Raw genomic sequence first — 22,908 nt, forward strand, 5'->3', positions numbered from 1 at the left:
TCAACGAAATCATATTGTTAGGTTCCGCAGTAATATTTTAATGTGTTATGTACACCATGAAATGTTCTTATTTCAGTCTGCAGGAGCTTTCGATAATACCCCCTAATTGAAAGCAAAGCCTGCGAGCAATTCCTTTTCTGTATTTCCTTTGCCGCGAAGTAATACATGTGGATGCTGACACGAATATATATATATAATAATATATATATATATATATATATATATTAATAATATATATATTATATATATTATTATATAATTATATATATATTATATTATATACATTTATGGCAGCGGGCACACACACCACATACACACACACACACACACACCACCACACACACACCAACACATATACTTATATATTAATATATATTATATTATAATATTATAAATATATATATATATAATATATAATTATGTATGTATGCGCGGGCACACACACAACACACACACACACACACACCAACCCCCACCCACACACACACACAACCACACATATATATATATTAATATATATTATATATATATATATATACTATATTATACTATTATACATATTATTACTGTGTTAACTCGTTGTGTCGAGTGTGTATGGTGAGTGTTGACAAAAAACTTTACTTAACTTCAGACAGTTAGAAGTAAATGGCAAGTTTTTGAGGCAAATCGACATCTTGGAATTACACTGGCCGGACTTAATGTCAGCGTTAAGGACGTACAACACTTCTTCAACATTTCACGCAGATAGAACGTCCCTAAATCGTCGCCCCGCATCCCCACCCCCACCCTAACCCCTAGTCCCAGCGCGGTGCCCCCAGGACTCGAACTGACGTCTTCTGATATCGGAGTCCTCTTTGTTGCCAGCCTACTTACGACGCGACGGGAGGGATAAGCAATAAGAAAATTAGAGATATATTGCAGATTACTTGGCTGGGTTCTGTCGAAATGCTGATTATTTATTCACTTTTTTTCTTCATATCTCGTAGGACGTTTCTCTTAAATACTCTGTTTTGACTTGAAATAGCCGCCAGGGGGAATATTACTTATGAAAGGATAATGAACGTGATTCTAGCCGAGTATCTGCCGTTTTGCAATATTGTTATTATCATTATGTAAATATGTTATTTTTTTTCTTTTATCCACTAATGCTTGTTGGTCGTATTCTTCATGCGTTCCATCAAAATCTTGTCCTTTATTTGTAATATATTAATTTCAGGGCTTAAGTGTGTCATATTTGTTCACCTTAATCATCTCATGAAATTTCTTATGCATGTATACTTGATTAGCGAATCATTTTCGTCATGGAAGCCATAGTGCCTCTTTTGGATATCATGGAATGATATTACAAAACTGAATTCATCTTCAGTCCTGTTTTTCAAACTGATGTGTGTAGGATTATTTGAAACTGTTGTCGAAACCAGAAGAGAACCAACATACTTATCTTTATGTAAGATAATTGTGCCACAAGAGAGGCTTCTAGATACGAGAATTATAAAGCACTTATGACACATATACTATCTGGAAGAAGAGTCAGATGACACATACATCTGGAAGAAGAGGCAGGGGAGTCATTTATTCGCGGTGTATTATGGGCTCGGAGTCTTCTCGACCTTCCCAAAGGGGCAACAAGCGAAACATGACAGCCTCTTCAAAAGCTAGTTTGTAACACCAGCTAGAGAGAGAAATCCCTAACAACCACATCACTCCTTATCTCCGTCATCGCCGGCAGCAGAGTCAGCAGGTGAAGGCAATAGCAACACCGGGGGTTCCAGAGGTAACGACTCTGTCGCGGTTTAACTCCTCGCTACTGTTCCAGTAAGGGCACACCTGCGCCGCCCTCCCAAGACCCGCCTTTTTAGTCACCATACCCGGTTCTGACTCGTTTCGCCGTGGCATTTCCGCTGGCCAGGCTACAAAAGGCTTTTGGGAGAGGCACTTTATGTACACCTGGATTTATAAGGCATTTTTTCCTGTTGTAATTCGTGCCTTTTTTTTTCTGTGCTTAAGTGGATTACAAAGGCCTTTTTGTCTCATTAATAAATAGAAAGTTCTGGCATCTTTTCACTTTTTTTTCTCTCCTTTCTTTGGCAGTTCGACAAGGCTTGGGTTTCATCTTCACCCGAGAAACCAGCGGGAATTTGAGGTCAAAGAGGATTTTTTTTTTTTATTTGCCATATTTACGAAGGTCGTTGACAACAACTATTTCACCTTCACGCCTGACCCACCCCGGACACAGATAGGCCCCCCTCCTGCACACCAGGGGCAACCAACCAGCCAGCCAGCCAGCATCCCAAAGGAAGACAGGTTGACTTGGTCCTTGTCTGCCCTAATCCGGTGGTTTTTATTTGTTGCTGTCATTGACGTGAATTGCAACTATTAACGCGTCCTATTTACGTCCTTCCATCCCGATCCGTATCTGGACATTCATCTTATTTATACGTGTTAATCCCAGCACTTAAAGACGCCAAGAAGTAACCATTAGCACGCCCCTTGCGTCATGGTCGCCACGGAATTCCTCTCCCCAACAAATCACGGCTTTCCTAAATATATATAAAAAAGGAAACATCTGGCTTCCATAGGACTCCTTTGCATAACCTAAGGATAAGTCCCTTTTCAACGGTCATGTTTCTTGAAGGGCCTCTTGAGCATTTCAGGATAATTCTCATTTACTTGCGACCCAGATCCTACTTAGAATTTTGAGGCACCTTGCAGGTGTGTTGTGTGGTCTGGTATTTTGTCAAATGTTTGTTTTTGTAAGAGCTTCGAGTTGAAATAAGATATATATATAGTCGAATATTTACATAAATAATACGATATTCACTACCACATGATTATTACTTTGCACATAGTCCTGATAGTTAATTCTTTCTATCTAAATTAAACTCCGGTATGCCTTCTTTGGCCTTGGAAAGTCCTTAAATTTTCTTTTGACTAATGGCGATCAGTAGTTGCTCATCGTGTTAACTGATAAATTTACTACTTCGTACTTATGTATTTGTATATTTGTTGGTTTGCTTATTTGTTTCAGCCTACCAATATTTGTTCATCTATGAGTTTATTTACCTTAGCATTCGACCCTCAGTGCTCCTTTCAGAGGGAACAAAAAATTGTTATTTTAAAAGAGAAAACTAGATACCATTTAGTGAATATTTTTTTCTGTACATATTTCCCGCTGATGAGACTGATATTAAAAAGAGCCACGTGTATTTTAACCTGGAAGTGATTAACAAAATTTCGCCATTTTTCGAGTACAATATGGAACGAGTTCGACTAAAGTTGATTAAAATCTGCTTCAAATATATTTTGAATTTACGTGATAAATCTCGCCGAATTATTCCGCAGTAACATTTGCAACAGCTTCGCTGATCATGTGCTGATCATTCACAGTTTCTAAGGGTTATTTAGTATATGTTTTTCTTCTTTGTTTGGGAAGCTTATTATAAGATTTTAGTGCTTATTGGCATTTGGCTTAATTTTCTTTAGATATCACTTTGCAGGTATCTGTGTTATATATTCTGTGTTGTATATAGACATATATTATATATATATATATATATATATATATATATATATATATATATATATATATATGTGTGTGTGTGTGTGTGTGTGTGTATATATATATATATATATATATATATATATATATATATATGATATATATATATATATATATATATATGCAAATTTAGTATTCCTGGTCAGGGTATAGGGCCACTTACCATTCACAATTTTTTGTCGTATAAAGGATTTCAAAGGGAAAACATACAACTATGTACAGTCTCCGTGGTCCAGGGGTTACCATCGTTGCCTGATCATAGTCCCATTAAGGATGCTTTTTTTGTTCCACTTCGTCTGAATTACCTTCGTTTAATCTTACAGATTTAAAAAAAAAAATGGAGATAGAAATTTGCGTATGAATCCAAGGACTCAGTTATCCGCCTCAGATTCAGGAATATGTGGGATTATTACGAAATAATTTTGAACCCTCTTCATTTGAGAGATAACTTGAGTGATCTGCCAGATTTATGAAGTATTAGAACTCAACTTCCAAAGTTTAAAAAAAAAAAAAAAAAAATAACTCAGATCGATGCTAACTTCGATGCTGGAAAGATCTGATGCTGACTGAATCGCAAAGTTTAGCTTATTAGCTTATTCCTTTCGACGATAGACTTATCCAAATCTCTACCGATGATTAATCTTGATTTGGTTATATTTTGACGAAGTATATAACGACTATCGACCGATATTGATTCGATGATATTGCGTCGAAATCCGCACTGGGGATTTAATCTCGATTTGATGATACCTATTTGCAGAATGGTGATTAAATACTCATTTTACGATATTTGCTGAAATCTGGAGCGTTGACTCGGCTCGGTGCGATGAGATTTGTGGGCATTTAAAGTACATTAGGCGTCGTGATTGACTTGTAGCATTGCAACTGATTAAAAATAAATGGGTTTTCGAGTCTTAGGCTGCTTGATAAGTGTTGGCCTCGAATTGCAACGCATAACCTTGTGAAAGGATATTTCTTTCCTTATGTCATTAACTCAGCTGCTTAAAAGTTGGTATAACTTGATATATCATCGTATGAACTATTTGTGTAATATGGGATTCTCTTACCCATCATATTGCATTATTTTCTAATGTGAGATTTTGACTGACGTCATTATTACGTTGACACTGAATACGGGCAAACATACGTGTTTTTGGTACGTCATAAGCTTCATCGTTGTCCATTGCCGTTTGCAACATGTCTCTTAAGGTCTGTCCCCGTAGTGGGGGAGGGGGATTAGTGCCGTCAGTGCACCTCATTCGGTGCAATGTAGGCATTACTTAAGGTTCTTTGCAGCGTCCCTTCGGCCCATGGCTGCAACTACTTTCAATCCTTTTACTGTACCTCCGTTCGTAATCCCTTTCTTCCATCTTAGTGTCCACCCTCTCCTAACAATTGTCTCATAGTGCAACTGCTTTGAGGTTTTCCTCCTGTTACACCTTTCAAACCTTTTACTGTCAATTTCCGTTTCAGCGCTGAATGGCCTTAGTTGCCACAGGGCTTGGCATAATGCCAAAAATCTATATAAATGAAAATCAAATCTTAAGGTCTGTTTATCCGTGGAAGGTTGTTAGGTCCGTAAATATCGTTTTTGAGTTCTTTCAGAGAATAGATGCAGGTAAATGATATTGATTGATAATTATAATTTTAAATTCTTGATACAGACCAGGGTCCAGCTGAACGAAATTGTACAGTTCCTGAGGAGTTATGTCTCGTTTGGTATGTTGAGATTGAATTTATAAAGCTATGATCCATCTCTTGTCGATATTTTTTACTCTGAAAAAAAATTAAGATGTAATATTGCGTCGAAAAAAATGAGATTGAATGCGACAAGTGTTAAAAGTCCAATAAATTGATTTTTCGTTTCTAGGGTTTCATAGCTTCCAGTCTTGAAGTTGAGGCCATTATCATTAGTGGTGTTAGTGCGTTAATATTACATTAGATGTTTTATTACATTATTATCTCCCCCTTCTCCATTTGCGCGTGCGTGACTTCGTCCATTTTCATCATCGTTTTTGTATTACAGCACCTTTGCGTCATTGTTAATTGTGCAGGCGATGAACATCAATTAGACGGACGAATATTCAAACGACGCAATATTTAGATGAGTTAATTTGTAAGCATTTCGAGTAATTAGGTTATTTGCGAAATGGTCCTGTGGTAGTACGCGTCTAATGATATGATATTCATTAAAATGATTGAAAAATTTCCTCCGTCAATAAAAGTGTTTTATGTAAATGAGCATTAATTGCCCCTTGAATACTTGGAAATGAGCGTATCGCTGGACACTTACTGTGATTTTTCCAGGCACGTTTCACTGGAAAGGGAGCATTTATGTTACAACTCATTTGGGCGTCATTACTACACGTGAACCTTTTTTCTTTTTCTTTAACAACTTGAAATACTATTTTGTTTAATGCCTTCGAAACCTGACAGTTAGAAAAAAGAACGCCAGACGCTTCTTGAATATTTTCCAATATTTTTCATTTTTTCAGGAGACTGTAATAGTGCAATCAGAATTTTCGAAATATATTTTGATTCTAATTTGAAGTTAGCAGACCCTCCTGTAAAAAGGATTTATTATTATTATTATTATTATTATTATTATTATTATTATTATTATTATTATTATTATTATTATTATTGAAGGTTACAGCTGCATCAGCTGCATTCATTTTATATATAGAGTTTTCTGTATCTTTCTTATAGAAGGTAGGGAAAACTCTATTATAAAACTGAATGCAGCTGATGCCGCTATAACTTCAATACTACATGTTTGAGAGAGTCTCTACACTTTTAATTATTATTATTATTATTATTATTATTATTATTATTATTATTATTTTATTATTATTATTATTATTATTATTTATTATTATTATTATTGTTGTTGTTGTTGTTGTTGAAGGTTATAGCCTGCATCTATTTATATATAGAGTTTTCTTTTTCTATATCTTTTCCTATAGAAGGTAGTGAAAACTCTTATTATAAAACTGAATGCAGCTGATGCAGCTATAACCTTCAATACTACATGTTTGAGAGAGGCTCTACACTTTTATTATTATTATTATTATTATTATTATTATTATTATTATTATTATTATTATTATTATTATTATTATTATATTATTGTTGTTGTTGTTGTTGTTGAAGGTTATAGCTGCATTCATTTTATATATAGAGTTTTCTGTATCTTTCTTATAGAAGGTAGGGAAAACTCTTATTATAAAACTGAATGCAGCTGATGCAGCTATAACCTTCAATACTACATTTTTGAAAGAGGTTCTACAACTATATTATTATTATAATTGTTTCAACAATTATCATTATTATTGCTGAAACATGTTCAGTAACAAATCCTGGTAGAGTAGGAATATGTACTATCTCGAGCATCAACTAGCCATCCATGGAGTCCTTTTTCACTAAACAGTTTCCGCAAAATTAAAGTCCCTCACCCAATTCTCCTCCTTGAAATATCACTTAAAACCCCATATGCCTGCTGCCTTTGTCTTATATCAGTCGTGCAAATCATCTTCCATTGCAACTTCCCCTGATTTTTTTTTTTTTTTTTTTTTGGTCGCGATCTGGCTCTTATAGAGGAGGAAGTTTTCTCATCTTGTTTTGCACTGTTTTTATTTTCTGTGTCGCTCGGTTACGTTCTTGTATCCATTTTGTTTCGCGTATTGATATTTTGTCTCTTATATTAAGTATTTGTGTAATTTCCGTTCGGTTGTTTTATTATCTAGTTTTATTTGCATTACTTTTGATCTTGCGCTTCAACTCTCGGATGATGTTTTCTTGTCACCCCCCCCCCCCTTTTTTTTTCTGTATTGCGCGATTATGTTTCTGTATCCATTTTGTTTCGAGTAGTAATATTTCGTTTCATATATTAAGTATTCGTGTAATTTCCGTTCGTTTGTTTCAGTATCTTGTAAGTTTTGATCTCGCGTTTCCTTTTTTCCTTAGAATTTGCACCATTTTTAGAATTTGGTTTTTAAGTGTTTCGAATTTACTGTACTACTGTCTCAATACTTTCTGTTTTAAACGTCGATGAAGGGAAAGGAGGTTTAAAAAAAGCTTGTTTTCACAATTTGCGCACTTACAATCGTCTTGCGATCGTCTTTTGAAAAAGCTTACAAGAATTGAAACGTCGTTTATATATATATATATATATATATATATATATATATATATATATATATATATATATATATATATATGAATATACATATATAGATAGATAAATATATATATATTCAATGTTAAGCTAGTATTCACTCAAAAACGACACTACCACCTATAAGTTTTGACTGCTGAATTGCTTTAAGTGTTCCCAGCGAATTAAAACTTTCACAACATGAGCCATTTCAAGCACTCACACAAAAAGATTATCAACAGTGTGTTGAACCATTCACTGCTGCATTGCACGACCTCTGGCGCTTATATATTGAGGTTCTTTCTTTTTGGTCTCTGAATTATGGCGTTCTTTAATTACCCTATTGTTGTTCATTCTTTCACGAGCCAAACTATCTCGAATTACTCTGATCCACCCTTTTACTAAGAACTAATAGTTTTGCCACTTATTTGTGTATCTACGTTGCCCACCCTATCAGTTCTTATCATATCAACAGCTTCAACCATTTTCTTCCATTTGAATATAACATTCGCACTTCAATTCCTTAAAGGAGAGTTGGTTCAAAAATCATACAATACATTCCTACCTCGAGTTCTATAGCCAGTTCACGTCTATTATCAATCTGTTGTATATACCTCTCTAAATTGCGTGTTACATGTATTCTGCGACTCACCTATTCTCTCTTTTATGATGATTTTGGAAGTCCATATCCTCATCAGTTCAGCAGCGACCCACAACTGTAGACTGACTACCAGGTGTAACTATTTATTTATTTTGCTGACGTGTAGATGGGGATGAAGGGTCAAAGGTTGCAGTTTACAGACTTTTGTTTCCTTACCATGATTCTGTTTTGTTTCGGCAATAAGATAATATGAATGATGATATCACACTCAAGATAAATTTTCACAATAGCGAAATAAGAGGAAGTTGTGGTAGTAGTGTCAAAAAAATGCGATGGCTTGCTGAGAAGTAATTGGCATTTATATCAAGTACTTAAATGAAACTTTAATAGAATTACAGATACGTAGTACATAATTTATTTAGGGGGTGGTTTGGGTTTATAATAAATTATCGGGTTCGTAATATCTAGGATATTGTCTGTTCACGGGTTTGTAATATGTATGCGAGAATTTAAAAACTAATGAACACAGGAAGGGAAAGTTTAGTTTGGTACCTTGAAATTTTGAGGCTGTTTTAAAATTAAGAATGGAGGACTTAAACCGTGGATTGTTGGCAAGAAAAATCGACAGAGGAGGAAATAAGCGAAACAGAAGAGAAAATACTACGTGGATGGACTGAGGAGAGTGACCTGGAAGAAGAAACCGATTGAGAAGATGCAAATGGCAAGAAACAGAATAGATTGGTAGTCAATGATTATCAGAATCTTTAGAGACCAGGAACATTATAGAATAAGAAGAAGAAGAAACGTGTTCACAGAAAAAACTGATCTTTTTTTAAGCAAATAATGATCTTCAAGAAAAGAGATCATCAGTGAAGAGAAGCATTTTCTTTCAAACCATTCAAGATCAAACAGCAAGGGCAGAGCAGTATTCATACACCACCTTTATTACTGAATCATCCTTCAGTGTTTCAGGAGCTGAATTGCATGAAATATTTAAAAACGGTGAGGAGAGAGAGAAAGAGTATTCTTAAAAAATGCGCCTGGATACATTTCTTTCTCCTGGCGTGAGCAAAATTTTTTCTTTTCTTTATTTTTTTTTTTTTTACTTATTCAACCCATTCAGTTTTGCTCATAACCAAATACAAGGATAGAAAAAAATATATATACCGCAGTAAAAAAAAAATGAAACGAAAAACCGACTTTTGGGGTCAGAACCTTTTGACGTGCAACCGGGGTCTTTTTGAGTGTGTTTGCATTGTCCTTTTTTGGCTCTTCATCGACCCGCAGCATCCACAAAAACCCTCGAAGTGGTCGGCCCTCCAGAGGTCTCTCTCTCTCTCTCTCTCTCTCTCTCTCTCTCTCTCTCTCTCTCTCTCTCTCTCCTGTACTTTAGGTAAGGGAACAGCTCTTATCTTATTTCACGACATTAGCTTCTGGTTTCTGACCTCTCTCTCTCTCTCTCTCTCTCTCTCTCTCTCTCTCTCTCTCTCTCTCATCCTCGCTGCCTATACCTTTAAGTAAGGGAGCAGCTCCTATCTCATTTCCCGACATTTGGCTCTCTCTCTCTCTCTCTCTCTCATATCCTGCTGCCTATACCTTTAACAGCTCTTATCTCATTTCACGACATTTGGTTCTGGTCTCTCTCTCTCTCTCTCTCTCTCTCCTGACGGGCTCGCTTCATCGGAGGTCCGGCCAAGACAGCTGAAAAACAAAGAAAAGAACAACCGTCGAGACCATTGGGCGGACGCTTCTTGAACTAGATGAAAGGGAGCAGTCATCACAGAAGGGCGTTTAATCCGTGCTTTACTCACAAAAGGTGCAGCTGAGGTCCCAGCACCCGGTGAAAGTCTGTCACTCACGCCCATCAAAGTGCAGCAGCTATCGCGGGGGAGGTTTCCGTGGGGTATTGTTGTCTGACGAAGGGCGGAGCAACAGACACCAAGTACTACATTGAAATAGGAAGTACGGGAATTTCTAAGCTGAGAAACCCAACGCAAGATGCTATGAAAATAAGAGGCCAGACTTATAAAAGGATTATATAAGAAAGACATGGTAACAGCTTCCAGCCTTGCCATGACATTATAGTCAAGCCCGGAAGAACACTTCAAGGGATCAATACCTTGAAATATGAAGTAGTGCAATTTCCAAGGTTTGAAACCCTACGCAAGATGCTTTCATTCACTTACATACAAAAAAATGAATAAATAAAAATAAAAAAAACATAAAAATACGAAGTATTGTAATTTCTAAGTTTTGAAAACCAACGCAAGATACTTTCATTCGGCTAAATGAAAAAAGTATATAAAAATAGAAGTATTGTAATTTCCAAGCTTTGAAACCCTACTCAAGATGCTTTCATTCAGTTAAATGAAAAAAGTACATGAAATTAGGAAGTATATATTGTAATTTCTAAGCTTTGAAAACGAAACGCAAGATGCTTTCATTCAGTTATATAAAAAAAAGTATATGAAAATAAGAGGCCAGACTTATAAAGGGTTATTATATAAGAAAGACAAAGCAACATGGTAACAGCAGCCAATTGGCATGACGACGATTATAGTCAACTGCCAAAGAACTCTTCAGGTGGTCGACTTGGGTATCGAATGCCCGCAGAGGCAGACGACCACCTCCACTTACCCTTTTAGAAGAAAATTCTTGCCATGTTTATGTGAATTCTTTTATAGCATTATTTGAAAATTCATATAATTTTTTTTTTTATTAAAATGGAGTAAAAGTAAAGAAAAGTATTTTCCGAGTGCTACGCTCGGTGACAATTGCGCATGACAAAATAAGTAATTTTTAAGTGAACAGGAAATTTATTTTAAATTAGTATTCCGAAAAGCATAGAACACTCTTAACAATGAATAGCTTGAAAAAAATTCCAGCGGTCTTGGGGATAGCAGATTTGATGCGAAAAATCGTTCATATAAAGCAATGGAATACTGAGATACTTCACAAAGCAATGAAAAATTGAGGACGAATCCTAACTTAACTTTGGATCTTTAAAATGGACATGTTTTACTTTGAAATCTGAAATATATCCATATATGATATAGTCTGGCAATGGTCCATCGTGGGGTAGACGTCAACCCCTTAAGACCTAAAAGATCTTTGGGAAGTTTCCAGATAAGCGCCTCAGTGGCGTGGTCGGTATGGTGTTGGCGTACCACCTCGGTGGCCGAGAGGTCGATTCTCGGGCACTGCATTGAGGAGTGAGAGACGTGTATTTCTGGTGATAGAATTCATTCTCGACGTGGTTCGGAAGTCACGTAAAGCCGGTGGTCCTTTTGCTGAATAACCACTGGTTCCATGCAACGGTAAAAAACACCATACAAATCAAAAGTTTCCGGATAATTCGGTGGTAAAATCAGGCTGATTCTCTTCTTTCACACGGATAGTGAAAGTAATTCTGAATCCGGTATTTCAAACAACTAGAAGAAGAGGCAAACCATTATAGTTTTGCGTGCTACTCGGAATATTGTAATCTGACATTTTACAACGCGAACAAGGTTTTCCCTGATATTCACACCAACGGAATCCTAACGCATCACATTTTTAAAACTGAGTCTGTCAGAAATGATTCAGGATGAAAATTGTAATTCCGTCCTGACATAAAGTAGACGAGAATGGATATTATTGCAGTAAATGTATTTTTTATATTTGTGAGAAATGAAGCATCAAATGGACGTCAACGTGCAAGTCGTAGGAACTGACTCATCAAAGGAACCGAGGAAGAAAAACGTAAACCTCTCCTTTAAACAAGCGTAAAAACTAACAATGAAAACTGAAGAGTCGATGATTAAAGCCGCAAATTGAAAAAAAGGGTAACAATGGGAAAATCAAAATGAGAGCGGTGAGCTTTTATTATCGGTGATGGAATACTGTAATGAAAGTGTAATTGCTTTTGATACAGAACAAGGGGGAGTGTTATTTGCTCTGGCGAGCATAACTGCGTTTTTCAGTAAATTAACTGGGATTCTTTTTTTTTGTTTTTTATTTGATTTTTTGTTGTTCATAATAGCATTTTGTTGACTGCAGCGTCTTTGTTTTCGTATTTTGTTAGCTTTTGCGTCTAAATGACTTCTTTTTTATATGAACATTATGATGAAATTTTAGATGGCTCCAATGAACATTTGAATGACGCTGTTGATCGCTATTTTTTGAATCTGAAAAAATATTTTCAATTCTTTTATTACTATAATTTACGTTAAATACAATTTTTTTTTTTACAGCAATTAATGTGTATACATATACGTAGACTGTATACATACATACATACATACATATATATATCATACATATAGTATATACTATATATATATATATATATATTATATATATATATATATATATATATATATATGGAAAGATCGGTGTTCCGAGAAACGGAATAAGGTCATTCTCTACTGTTGTGTGTTTTAATTCCTTTATTTTCATTTAGTTATTTATTTTTCTCTATTTTGTTTTCCACGTTTAAGGAATGGAAATCTAGGCAGCCGATCTTAAAATGACGTGGTTTAGTGTATTGGATAACTCCAACTTCCAATCAGATATCTTCTGCTCTTTTCCAAGCGGGTGGGGAGGGGCGGGGGCGGGTGAGAGGACCCGACCTCTCGTTTGCATCTCATTATAAAGAATAAGTAGTGTACTTGAGATCCCGTCTGGGCTAAGCGGCGTCGTGGTTCTATCCCCCCCCCCCCCCCCCTCCAACCCCCGCACTCACGCCCTCTCTTCCCCCTCTCCCTCTTCCAGAACTCACACAATCCTGGAAAGCGCTCGAGCGACCGGTCCGTGTGCATAAGTAGGTCCTTCCAGGTATCCCGTAAGAGTCCTCCAGGTGGCGGGCACAATAGGCCAAATTGCCGCCCTTGCACTCGGGGGCTCCGCTAATGGTTTTCTTTGGCTCCGGATCCTATTGACTTCTCGGCTTTCGAAGTAATGGCGAGAGCTCTCCAAAACTCACCAGCCATTTGGCGCGCTGTTCTCTCGGATTGTCTGAGGCCACCAAACTACTCGTCAAAGTTCAATTTGTGCCGTATTCATATGCGCGCCCTTTTAGATGCTTGGCTTTTGTTGTGCGCGAGACGAGAGCGTATTTTTGTACGCATTTGATTGATTTCCGCTGATCTTTATTTCCTTTTTGTTGGGAGATGCATTTATCCACACATACTACGTCGTCCACTGAAACATACTCTAGTTTACTATAGTATATTCACATCAACCGTGCATTTGATGTCTAGGCCAGTCTTTACGATGCTCCAGATTGGCTGTTGATAAGCCAATCACAGGGCTGGAAACTCGCACTCTCTCTCGAGAGTTGACATAGGCAGGATGTATGTTCCACCTCTCCTGAGGGATACTTTTTAAAGATGTATCCCTCAGGAGAGGTGGAACATAGATCCTATCCATGTGAAGTCTCTCAAGAGACTGAGAGTTTCCAGCCCTGTGACTGGCTTATCAACAGCCAATTAGGAGCGTCGTAAGGGACTGGCCTAGATATCAAATGCACGGTTGATGTGAATCTATTATAGTAAGTAACTGAGATATTTGCAACACACGATATTGTAAGCTTTAGTTCATTCGACATAATTGCATTGTGTGTGAAATAAGCTAAGCAGTTTCATTCGAAATACTGTAATAAATTGTTAGACAATGTGAAGTCAGATGGGTATTTTAAGTTATAAAATATTTTTTTAAGTTATGGAATTACTGAAACGTCAGTTTGCTTTATCATGTTTTCACGTCAGTTCGACGACGTAATTCTGGTAAAAGATATTCCCGTGAATTAAAAGTCTTTTCTTTCCTTAAAAAGTTTCTAATCATGTATGAAAAAATATTTCAGCTAATGGTGGTAGTATTTCAGTTATGATGAATTTCTACGTCTTTTAAGATGATGTTGACGTGAGCGATGGCTTAGTTGCTTTCTTTGGGATATATTTTCTTGAGTGCTTGGGATTGAAGAATGCGCTGCTTTCGTGGAAAATGTTTCTAAGTTCAAAATATCATCATGCAGCTAAATGCTTTATTGTTTATTGTGTCTTAATTTATTGCGTCTTAATTGCTTGCAGGAGGACTTTTCAATCATGTTTGCTTTCATTTCGTTTTCTTTATTTTCTGTTATGTCATTTGTCTTTATATGTTATTATGTTACGATTTCTCTCCCCCCCTTCTTTCTCTCTCTCTCTCTCTTAAATATCCTGTATATATATATATATATATAATATAATATATATATATATATATATATATATGGTTATATTATATATATATATACACACACACACACACACACACACACACACACAGATTTATAGCAGTTGTAACGAACTTATTTTTGCCAGAGGATAGCTTAAAGATATAAACATAAATGTGTGTATGCAATACGTTTTCCGTGTCGACATTTGTATCTACATTCATAGGTTATTTGGCTGAGTGTTTCAGGCTAACTTAGAAAAGTTAATGATTTCATTACCCGCGTATAAATAAGTAAAGATACACACACACACATGCATATATTACATATATATATATATATATATAGATATATATATATATATATATATATATATATATATTATAGATAGAGATAGATAGATAAAAATATATATATATATATATATATATATATATAAGTATATCAGCAGTTTTGAAAATTACAACATCCGTCTTTCTTTTGAGCGACCATACCCCCAATATTATATATATATATATATATATATATTTATATATATTATATATATATATATATATATATATATATAGCTATATATAATATATCAGCATTTTGAAATTACTACATCCGTCTTTTTTTTGAGCGACCATACTCCCACAATATATATATATATATATATATATATATATATATATATATATATATATATATATATATATATATATATATATATATATATATATATCTATATATATATATATATATATATATATATCAGCAGTTTTGAAATTACAACTTCCGTTTGTTTGTTTTTGTTTTTGTTTTTTTTTTTGAGGCGGCCATACCCCCAAAATAAAAGTACACTCAAGGCCAGAGAAGTCATGTCATCCAGGTACTCATTCCTCCCCACCATCCCCCTCACCCACTTTAAGAGGGGAATGTTTGAGGGATTTCCACTGGGTTTCCGCAAAGCGCTCATCTCTCTCTCTCTCATCGATCTCGACTCTCTCCTTCTCTCATCAAGCCCTCAGGTCTCTATCTCTCTCTCTCATCTCTCTCATGTTCAAGGGCTCTCAGGTACACCATGTGGCGGCACAGTTGGAGGCGGCATTTGGTACTTGTGGAGACTGAGAGAGAGAGAGAGAGAGAGGAGAGAGAGAGAGCTGATCGATTATACTTCGTTTGTGCGGTTTTAAGGCAAATATTGGCACGGGTCTTCTCGAGGAGACCATTAAAGATTAGGTCCCGTTTGATGAGGCTTTTTCCTCTCTCGATTCCACTCCATAGACCTCCTTGCTATTTACATATACGCGCGGATTTGCTTGTTCGCTCATATATGCATGCAGTATATGCCCTTGTATATATATATATAGATATATATATATATATATAGTATATATATATATATATATATATATATATATATACTTTATATATATATTTATTTATATGTATAAATATATATATATATATATATATGTATAAATATAATAAATATATATACGATTATTATCATATTTATACATTATTATAGAATTTTACATCACAATATATAGTGTGTGGTGTGTGTGGTGTGTGTGTGTGTGTGTGTGTGTGTGTGTGAGTATAGTAGATAGGCTAAGAAACTGTAGAAATTTAATTCGAATCTGAAAGGGTTTGTAAAATGAGGAAGCTTGATAAATGAACGTGAAACAAGAAACAAGAATATAAAACAATTAATATTAGTGTATAGGTATCATAGAAAAATATGACCTATTAGTTCTTACAACTGGCATTTGGAAACAAGTGTAACGGATAGCGTTGGAATCAGAGGAGAGGCGAGTTACAGAATAGTTGAAGCAAGGCGCTCGCGAAATAATTCAAGGATTAAAGGGAGTTTGTATGGAAGCCTAAGCTGCATTGTATGGCGGGATTGTTGAGCCGCCTCTCCTTTATAGAGGCGAATTTGGATGTTAGATGTGAATGAAAGAAAGAGACTGAAGCGGCCGGGACGAATTATTGCGTATCATATGAAGATGGAGAAGAGTTAACAGGATAGTGATGTGGAATTCAGTTAAACGATGAACCAGTGGGTTTTGAGTTTATCCGGTCAAGTGGAGAGAATGGTGGGAAGAGTGCATTTATTCAGAAATGTTATTCAGAGGAAGAAGAAGAGGACATTGTAGGAACTACCAGACATATGGGTGAGGAAGAAGTATTGGAATGATGACTCATATTTAGGGAGCGATAGAGTTCAAGCAAGAGAGTTGAGTGGCGCAGTACGTGTAAGGGTTTGATATGCTCCTGAATAGCCTTTTGTGAAGGTGGTTAAAGAAACAATTGTGGAAGTTTCCCGTAAAGTTGTTCATCCTTGACTTAGTAAATAATGTATGACTGTGGTTTTTCATGTTTGGGGGAACACCTTAACACTGTTCATGGTCGTATTTTCCAACAATTAAAGCACTTGATAAAGTTATAAAGTTAATTGCCATTATATGGTTACAAAGCTTATATTTATCCGTGTACGTATTACATATAGCTCCTCCAACGGTTTTAAATTTGTGCTTTTTTTTTTTTTTATTAAATATGATTTCGTATTATCTCTTATTATGCAAAACTGTTCATTGGAATGCAGTTAATGGTCATACATCATATACATAACCTTGGCAAATTCTGAATACTGTGTCCCCGTTAGAACAAGCATTGTTCTGACTTTATACAGAGGATCTGCCGGGTATTTCTCTTTGTTCATCAGTCTTTAAAAAAACACAGTTTGTGACTTTCGTCTTGTTCGGCGGATAAGAATATAGAATATTTTCTGTCTTAATTACTACCATACAGTTTTGTCCTTTTATAGGGGATGAATGACTTCCTTTGATTCACAAATCGATTTGTATAGGGACCTCAGTGATTTGGCATCTTTGAGAATACGATGAGCCGGAAAAAGCGTTCATTATATCGCCGGTAGCCTCAGGTTGGTCAGGAATTGGGTCGGTGACCACAGAAATTGGGTGGGTGACCACTAAGGGATGAAGCGGAATAAGTGATGTGATACCTACCACCTGACGTAGATACTTTGAAGGCGATTGCTGGCCTTTTGAATAATGATAACAATAGTAATAACAATGAAGAAATCCGCAGTTATGTAGGTGTAAATATATATATATATATATTTTAGCAATATTTCTGAAATATATATATTTACATGTAAGGATTTCTTCCCCATTTTAGTGACTCGTGCTATTGTGAGATTTTTATGAATAATAACATAATAATAATAATAATAATAATAATAATAATAATAATGAATAATAATAAATAATAATAATAACAAGAATAATAATAGTAATAATGGAGAAACAAATCCACAGTTATGTAAATGTGCATATATTTAAATTTAAAAACAGCAAGGATAGCTTTCGGGAATCTGTTCGGTTCCCCTTGATAAGGGGAACCGAACAGATTCCTGAAAGCTATCCTTGCTGTTTTTAGATTTAAATATATGTGCATTTGCATAACTGTGGTTCAAGCTGAACCGAACAGATTCTCGAAAGCTATCCTTGCTATTTTTAAATTTAAATACATGTTCATTTACATAACTGTGGATTTGTTTCTCCGTTTGAAGACTCGTGCTACTATGATGAATTTTTAAATAATAATATATATCTAATAATAAAATAATACGAATCAATAATAATAGGAATGCCGACCAGTATAAGATGTTTACCACAATGCTGGTCTCTTACTCAGGTGCAGCAAGTTGCTTTGGCCTTGGCCTTTATTTGAATGGGTGACCGCCAATCAATGCCGGACCGTGGCTACCGCCCGTGACTGTGTGTGGTGGTTTGGGCTTGTGCGGTTAGCACCCTTCCCCCAAGAATCATCGGTCAGAAGCTTGCCATTGACCTTATGAGTCTGGAGTGAGCGGCAGTGTCTCATACTGAGGTCCTACAAGTTAACGGTGAGAGTGAGTAAGCAAAGAGACACTTATTTTTTTATTTATTTTTTATTATGGCGCGAATATTTTCGCGCTATTTTTTTTCTCCCTTCATGGACCTCGCTGAGCGGTGTAATAGATTCTCTCTCAGGAACTTTGGAAACTGTTTTAGAGTGATCGAGTTACCTCTGATTTCCATATAAAAAAAAGAGCGACCTTCGACGTGCCCTTTGACAGAATGAAATTATGACGACGAACAGATATATAATAACAAGTATAGTGATAGAATGACATTCTCAGTGGGAAATGACCTCCGGAATACCTGGCCATGTCTGCTTGAAATACCCTTAATGGTATTTTTCCGAAGATGTATTCTCAGCGTGACATTGTCTCGTCCCAGTCCTGATATGGAGTTGGCCACATTAAATGGGTTCCATGTGATAGAGATTTGAAGTATTTTTTAAACGTGAAAAAAGGAATAAACCATTTTAAAACGTTTGTGTTTATATGCCATTGACGGTAATAAGCTCTTGTGATTAACTATTAAATTGCATAATTGGCATATACGAGGTCTGTAGTTCTTCAGAGCTTGGGTTTTAGTTATCTGTAAAATAAAACTATTGAGATTGTTTCTTCTGTCAGTCCGTACTTTTTCTATCCGCATTTTTTCTGTCCGTCCCCAGGGCTTGAAAATTACTGAGGCTACAGGGCTGCAAATAATAATGATAGACCAGACGTGACATACATTGACAAAATCAAGAAGGATATATCACTCACCGATGTCGCAATATCGTGGGACACCCGAGCAGATGAGAAAGAAAGAGAAAAAATTTATAAGTATCAAGACCTGAAAATAGAAACAAGAAGTATATGGGATATGCCGGTAGAAATCGTACCCATATAATCATAGGAACACCAAGCACGATCCCAAAATCCCTGAAAAGCAACCTGGAAAAACTATATGGAAGTAGCTCCATGACTCGTACAGAATAGTGTGCTACTAGAAACACTTGCATAGTGAGACAAATGATGGACTCCTAAGGAGGCAGAATGCAACCCGGAACCCCACACTATAAAAGCTACCCAGTCAAATAGGATGACTAAGATAATAATAATAATAATAATAATAATATCTGTTCTTTCTTTGCTGATATTCTGATAGGCATACGATCTTTAATCTTGGCCATGGGTCCTTAGTCATGGCTCCGTCACTTTCTTGCTTTGCGACAAAGTCTCTTGTTGCCGAGTGCCCTTCTCACAGTATCCTACGCCTTTAAGCAGTATCTTACGCGGAAGGAATGTCAAGTGTCCTCTATCCATGTTAAGCATATTAGTCCGATCCCCAAGTCGGAGGCGAGCAGCTTTGGAAGCTTGAATTTCAAACCAATGGACCCTTTGGTTTGCTTGTTCCATGTGAATAGGTCTCATCTGCTGAAATAATAATAATAATAATAATAATAATAATTAACACGAAAGGAAGGAGGGAGAGGACTACTAAGTATAGAGGAGGACTGCGTCAACATCGAGAACAGAGCACAGGGGCAATATCTGAAAACCAGTGAAGACGAGTGGCTAAAGAGTGCATGGGAAGAAGGACTAATAAAAGTAGACGAAGGCCCACAATTATACAGAGACAGGAGAATGACAGATAGAACAGAGGACTGGCACAACAAACCAATGCACGGACAATACATGAGACTGACTAAAGAACTAGCCAGCGATGACACATGGCAGTGGCTACAGAGGGGAGAGTTAAAGAAGGAATCTGAAGGAATGATAACAGCGGCACAAGATCAGGCCCTAAGAACCAGATATGTTCAAAGAACGATAGACGGAAATAACATCTCTCCCATATGTAGGAAGTGCAATACGAAAAATGAAACCATAAACCACATAGCAAGCGAATGCCCGGCACTTGCACAGAACCAGTACAAAATGAAGCATGATTCAGTGGCAAAAGCCCTCCACTGGAGCCTGTGCAAGAACAGCTACCTTGCAGTAATAAGTGGTACGAGCACCAACCTGATGGAGTGATAGAAAACGATCAGGCAAAGGTCCTCTGGGACTATGGTATCAGACGTGACATTGATTGACAAAGTCAAGAAGAAAGTATCACTCATTGATGTCGCAATACCATGGGACACCAGAGTTGAAGAGAAAGAGAGGGAAAAAATGGATAAGTATCAAGATCTGAAAATAGAAATAAGAAGGATATGGGATATGCCAGTGGAAATCGTACCCATAATCATAGGAGCACTAGGCACGATCCCAAGATCCGTGAAAAGGAATCTAGAAAAACTAGACGCTGAAGTAGGTCCAGGACTCATGCAGAAGTGTGTGATCCTAGAAACGGCACGCATAGTAAGAAAAGTGATGGACTCCTAAGGAGGCAGGATGCTACCCGGAACCCCACACTATAAATACCACCCAGTCGAATTGGAGGACTGTGATAGAGAAAAAAAAAAAAAAAATAATAATAATGGATATGTATCAAGACCTGAAAATAGAAATAAGAAGGATATGGGATATGCCAGTGGAAATTGTACCCAAAATCATAGGAACACTAGGCACGATCCCAAGATCCCTGAAAAGGAATCTAGAAAAACTAGAGGCTGAAGTAGCTCCAGGACTAATGCAGAAGATTGTGATCCTAGAAACGGCGCACATAGAAAGAAAAGTGATGGGCTCCTAAGGAGGCAGGATGCAACTCGGAACCCCACAATATAAATACCACCCAGTCGAATTGGAGGACTATGATAGACAAAAAATAATAATAATATACTCGATCACCATAGAAAATAGTTGTTTCTACGCCTACGGCAGTCGGCTAAAGCGAGCTATTTCAGTACGCATGCGCCTCCATTGACAGAATAACATCAAAGAGCACCAAAGCGCAAAGGTGGATCATGATTGAGCAACCTTGAGCCGCGACTTACGAAGCTAAACATAACGCGTCGCCAGAATAGCCGCTATGCGTTTGTAGCCAGGCAGTTTCAGATCCCTTTGATTTACGGTGGTGATTCTTTGAACAGTTCCGGAAGATGCACTTTTTTTTCCTTTCTTTAGTTTTGTATGTTTCACGTATAGTTTTGCATGCAGTAGTAGTAGTAGTAGTAGTAGTAGCAGCAGCAGTAATAATTATGATAAATTTGCTTTCGTCTTAAGAACTTTAGATTGAATACGAGTAAGGTTTTATTGCATTTTTTTTTTATTAAGTTTCTATAAACGTGGGAGCAGGTTCTTCATTGAAATATGAATCTTTAATAGGCTCCGGTAGTGAAAGATATCTTAATACTCTCTCTCTCTCTCTCTCACTCTCTCTCTCTCTCTCTCTCGTTCTTCTTCTCTTCTCTCATCTCTCTCTCGTCTCATTCTTCTCCTCTTTCTTCTCAGATAATTAACGAGCTATCTCATTTTCTCTCTCTGTCTCTTGTCTCTCTCACATAGAGTATAGTAATTCTCTCTCTCTCTCTCTCTCTCTCTCTCTCTCTCAAATTATAGTAACGATTTCTCTCTCTTCACGTCCAGAGAAATCGCAGCAGCAACTTAGCCATCACCCTCACCTGACTGCCGATGACGTTCACCAATTCTGGCAGCCCCGTCTAAGACACGTCTCGTCCCTCTGCCCTCCCCTTCCCTTCCCTAAAGCGAACCTGTTGCGAGAGAGAGAGAGAGAAAAAAAAAATCTCTTCCCGTGAAAGCATCAGCATAATGCTTCCATCAGCATCCCATCTGGTGTTCATTTCTCGCCAATCGCGTCTCCGTTCCTGGAGCCCTCTCCGCCAAACGCACGCCACACTGCTCCCGGAAAGTAGCCATTTCCTTGCCTGTTGACTCAATTTTCCGCCATCTCTCCGGCCCGTCAGAAAAACAATGGGGCCTTGTTCCCCTGAGAGAGAGTGAGAGAGAGAGAGAGAGCCAGCCTTACCCCACTACCGTGCGCAAGGTACAGCAGGCACCTCTCTCTCTCTCTCTCTCGCTCTCTCTCTCTCTCTCTCTCTCTTTCTGTGCTCATGTTAGTAATGATTGCTCAGTCTGTCAAGTCTACACATAATAATTGTTGGAAGGGATTATTCTCTCATTGCTATATGAGAGATTATTCTCTCTCTCTCTCTCTCTCTCTCTCTCTCTCTATCTGCTTATGTGAGTAGTAAGTAATTTCTTACACATCCAAGTTGTGGTAGAAATGTCTCTTTCTTTCTCTATGCGCGTATTTGTGCAAGGGGATAGTTTTCTCTTTATCAATGTGAGGAGCCATTCTCTCTCTCTCTCTCTCTCTCCTCTCTCTCCTCTCTCTCTCTCTCTGTACTAATACCACAGCTTCTCTTATTTATGAAAAACTATTCTCTTTACAACTCATCAGTTAATAGCTCTCTCTCTCTCTCTCTCTCTCTCTCTCTCTCTCTCTCTCTCTCTCTCTCTCCTTCTAATTCATCTCTCACAGAAGGGATTAAAGTCTAGTTGGAGCGGAGATTGGTACGTTTTTTATTATTACTTCAGCGTG

At 36.9% G+C, this 22,908-nt stretch overlaps 1 protein-coding gene across 3 annotated transcripts in view; it reads left to right on the forward strand.

Moving 5' to 3' along the window:
• The window catches only part of LOC135208550 (homeobox protein OTX2-like), a 308,299-nt gene that overhangs the window by 15,245 nt on the left and 270,146 nt on the right, over positions 1 to 22,908 (forward strand). The window contains exon 2 of one of the 3 annotated variants that reach the window (XM_064240858.1): positions 18,218 to 18,434. The exons of the other annotated variants lie outside the window; for them this stretch is intronic. The gene's annotated coding sequence lies outside the window, so the exon portion shown is untranslated. The remainder of the gene's footprint in view (positions 1 to 18,217; positions 18,435 to 22,908) is intronic. 3 annotated transcript variants of the gene reach the window in all.

The sequence above is a fragment of the Macrobrachium nipponense genome, chromosome 35 (genome assembly GCF_015104395.2).
Source record: "Macrobrachium nipponense isolate FS-2020 chromosome 35, ASM1510439v2, whole genome shotgun sequence".
In the NCBI taxonomy this organism is placed as follows: Eukaryota; Metazoa; Arthropoda; class Malacostraca; order Decapoda; family Palaemonidae; genus Macrobrachium; species Macrobrachium nipponense.